Below are 4,453 nucleotides of genomic sequence, written 5' to 3' on the forward strand. Positions count from 1 at the left end.
ACAAATAAATAATAATTTAATTATAATAAGCACTTCCAGTGAAACTATTCATCCTGAAAAGGTAGAGAAAAATAAAGGTGTTGTGAATAAAGTAAATAAAGAAGGAAAAAGGGTAACCAAGGAAAAGGATTCTAAACATTTTCAAGCTGAAGAAACGCAAGTTCAACGAGCCCAAAGAAGTCAAAAGGGAGAAAATAGGGAATCACCAGTTGAAGATATATATAAAAACTTGAATACACTAGCCATTGGATTATAATTGGATTAAAAATACTTTATTGGTTACTACATCTAATATTTGACGTAGGTAACATAGTAGGTAGTGCTGATCTTATGATTCCCCCAGGAAAATATAGATGGTATCACGCTATACTATATACAAAATATTTTTGGGTTAATATGGCTGCGGCACTTTCAAAAATTTGTATTTTGAATGCTATTAGCAAGCAATTGGATAATTGGATCGATGTCAGTAAACTTGCGTCTTGGCGCAAAATAAAAACTAAAATGAAGGAAAGGAACGAAATTCTCCCCGCACGAATTAGTTTTGGACATCTAGCCAGAGAACCTACTGGTGAAGTAATAATCGAAGAGAACATGGAACCAACATACTCAGAATATCTCGAAGATCTGTTCAATAAAATTTACACCGTACAACGAATGGCAAGAGAAAATTTGATAAAATCCAAACTAAGATCAAAGGAATATTACGATCGACGAATCAACCCTCAAGATTTTAAAATAGGAGATTCGATATATTTACTAAAAGAACCTAGTAAAGGAAAATTCTCCGATCAATATACTGGACCACACAAAGTGCTAGAAATCTTGCAGAACCAAAACGTCAAGATTGAAGTGAAAATGGGATTCCGCGAACGGTGCACTTAAACAAGTTAAAACTAGCGCATAATCGAAATAAACAATGAATAAAGTGATTTCAGTGGGCAACGTAGTGCAGTAGTGTATGTTGTAGTGCTGTTCGTCGAATGACACAGATAGCGAAAACATAAAAGAAAAGAAAAGGAAAATTATTATATGTGATTCAATTATTGTTTAAATATAAAACGTGTTAACTCAATGAATAATTAACTAGTGAAAGTGAAAGTTACCTTGTGAACAAGTGATCAACATACAAGAAAGTGTACGTGCAAGTATAGGTTATGGATCGTTGTTCGTGGTACATAATGTACGACAGCTACCTAAAATAAGTGAATAAATTAGTTTCAATCGTCTCAGTGCAAAATACAAGGTTACTAAATGTTATAACTATATTGTGGATAAATCAAAAGGAGGTGTGACACTGTTCGTCGAATAATACAGATAGTGAACACCTAAAAAGAAAAAAAGGAAAATTATCATGTGTACTCCAATCATTGTTTGAATATAAAACGTGTTGATTCAATAAATAATTAAAAGAGTGAAAGTGAAAGTTACCTTGTGAACAAGTAATCATCATACGAGAAGGTTTACGTGCAAAATAGGTTATGGCTCCCTGTTTGCGGAACACCATGTACAACAGCCAGCTGAAAAATAAATGAACAAATTAACTTCAATTGCCTTAATGCAAAATACAACAGTACTAAATGTTATAACAATACTGTGGAAGCATGGCACTGTTCGTTGAATAACACAGATAGCGGAAACTTGAAAAGAAAAGGTTTATTACGAGTGCTCCAATTACTGTTTGAACGTAAAACGTGTTAGTTCAACGAATAACTAAAACAGTGAAAGTGCAACCTACCTCGTGAACAATTAATCACTATACAAGGAAGTGTACATGCATGAATTTCGCAGGTTAATAAGAAGAAATAAAATAGCTAATAAAGTATAGAAAGCGGTTAGAAAATAATCAAGATAGATTAATTGAGAGTTAGTAATAAATATAACCGGAGTAAAAGGATATTTTGTTATGCATTAATCTACGTAGTATTGTTATGTTATTTTGTAATGCCCAATAGCGGTCGCGCACACAATGCATTATACACATATTGAATTAAATAAATTAAACACCACCTTTATGACCACAGATATAAGACGATTGAAGGCAGCCGTAGTAGAAGGCAGCCGTAGTAAGTATCCAAGGCATATCAAAGAATCGGATGATGTTGTGGGAACGATCCAGGTAAGTGACGCAGCATCGAAAGAGCAGAATCTGAAGAATTACAGACAATGTTAATCTAACAAATAAATTTTAATCATTAATAAGGGAACTAATTCATATCATGCATAAAATAATAACAAATAGCAAGTACAAGCAATAATAAATTAATAGGGAAAATAAGAAAGGTTAATAAACACAGAAATGGGTTAGAAATTACAATGTCAATCTAACAAATAAAATTTAATCACTAATAAGGAAACTAATTCATATCATACACAAAATAATAACAAATAGCAAGTACATGCAATAATAAATTAATAGGGAAAATAAGAAAAAGTCAATAAACACAGAAATAGGTTAGAAATTAATCAAGATAGACTAACTAAATATTAACAACAAGACATGACTGAACTCGGTGCAAAGGAATAAAGTTATGCTACACGAAAATAACTGGTAACACAATACACAAAACATTAACTAAATTAAACAAGACTTACATAAATGCAAGTCACGTATAATCAAAACAATGACTATTGAAATTCGGTAACAATACAATCCATGCTATCACATTAAAGTAGCACACGGTATTGACACAGACAATATCATGAAATACAAAACAATATTACAAAAACACTACTAAATAAAATTATAATGATTAACAATTAATTAGCTATTTCAACAACACGTTACTGTTGACATTAAACCAACGCCATACCAAAGTGACACGCGAGCGGCCATGTTGAAAAATTCGTCGCACATACAAATAATAGCCAATGCAATGTAATACAGCATCATAATAGCAATGTTAGGTACTAATAAAAAAAAAACAAACAAAAAAAAGAGAGAGATAAGGAAAATATATATATAATAAATAACAACTAACATAATCATAACATATTATATATATTATATTATATACAGGGATACAGTCTTCGTACAAAGGAACAGGTCCGAACGAAACTTATAAAAAAAAAAAAATAAAAATAAATAATATATATATACATTAACTATTTTTTTATGTGTGTGCAGAACGGATGGCGAATTCATCAACCATTCTCTGAACGACGGATGGAAGTACATGTAGGTGTTGTCCAGACGTTTCACGAGGAATCCAGAGAGCATTTTGAATCTCTGCAGAAAATCCTCCCATGCATGATCGTTACAATAATCTGACTCATCTCGAAAGAAATTTTTTTAGTCCAAGGAATAGCAATCCGCACCGTAGAACTGTAAGGCACCTGTACGCCACCCACGAAACCAAATACTTTTGCTATCCACCTGTAAACAAACAACATTTATAACTATACATATAATTCTCACTTATATCTACCAATATATATATACACGCATGTTGTAAAGTAGGCGATATTTATAACATTCACTTCCATTGATAATGCAAGTGACTCATAAAAATAAGCCGTCATATTTACCATTACACGCACATATATATATATTCAAAGACAAGCTATATTTGTAATATCTATTCCTATTGATAATATATACTTATATATTCATAACAATAAAACAAATCTCATCTATACTACTTACCAATACGTATGCATATATGTATATAATTATAACCCAAGTAGCATTCATAATATTTATTTTCACTGATAACATGTACGTAAAACCTAAAATAAAACAAAGGTTTTAACAATAAGAAAAAAAAGAGAAAAAATACATATAAATATAAAAATTTTCTTTTTCTATATATATATATATGTCGGAGATGAAAGAACACCGGAGCCTTTGGAATTTTGGATAATCCCGCAACATTGTAACCTAGAGTCTACTATAGCTGTAATTGAACAATTGTAGTTATTCAACCCGATTGTAATTGTTCGAGAGTCGTGATAATGAGCTTGGGCTCGAGGCGACAGTCAGTCGCCGAACGTAGCCGCGGTCACGGGATGAACGCTTTGTCTAACAAAGGTATGGAGTAATTCTATAGCTCTCCTTAAAAGAAATATTCGTGGCGACACGCGACAGTAAACATTCCAACGGTTTCTGTCCTGTGGCTCGCCACACGCAGACCCTATTCTTCGAGTAAGATGATTGCCAGATGTCGATGCGTCTCCGCAGTACATGTTCGGCTAGCTCGAGGGCCCGTTATAAATCTTAAGGTTTAGTTAACTAAAGTCCTTCAAACAAACAGTCTTTGTCCCAACTACGGGAAGATAGGGGAGACATATTTTTCAACGAGCGGCGTCTTCCACTAGCAACTTTCCCTCGAGGGCGGCTAGCATCTTTTTCTAACCACCGATATGGAGATTGACCAATTAGCAACGCCAATTTCCCTTACTTTCTGAACGAAGGCTTTTCTCGACGAATCCGATGATCTCGTGTCCTTAGACA

The 4,453-nt window shown here is 33.1% G+C and overlaps 1 long non-coding RNA gene across 1 annotated transcript; it reads right to left on the minus strand.

Annotated features, from left to right (window-relative positions):
* Window positions 1-1,202: 1,202 nt before the first annotated feature.
* On the minus strand, window positions 1,203-3,763 carry LOC143304964 (uncharacterized). The gene is made up of 5 exons (XR_013061627.1): window positions 3,647-3,763; window positions 2,596-3,376; window positions 2,011-2,149; window positions 1,432-1,520; window positions 1,203-1,328 (listed from the first exon to the last, which is right to left on the minus strand). It is a non-coding gene; the product is annotated as an uncharacterized LOC143304964 (long non-coding RNA).
* Between the last annotated feature and the right edge of the window lie 690 nt (window positions 3,764-4,453).

This window comes from Bombus vancouverensis, unplaced genomic scaffold (assembly GCF_051014615.1).
Source record: "Bombus vancouverensis nearcticus unplaced genomic scaffold, iyBomVanc1_principal scaffold0067, whole genome shotgun sequence".
Classification (NCBI taxonomy): Eukaryota; Metazoa; Arthropoda; class Insecta; order Hymenoptera; family Apidae; genus Bombus; species Bombus vancouverensis.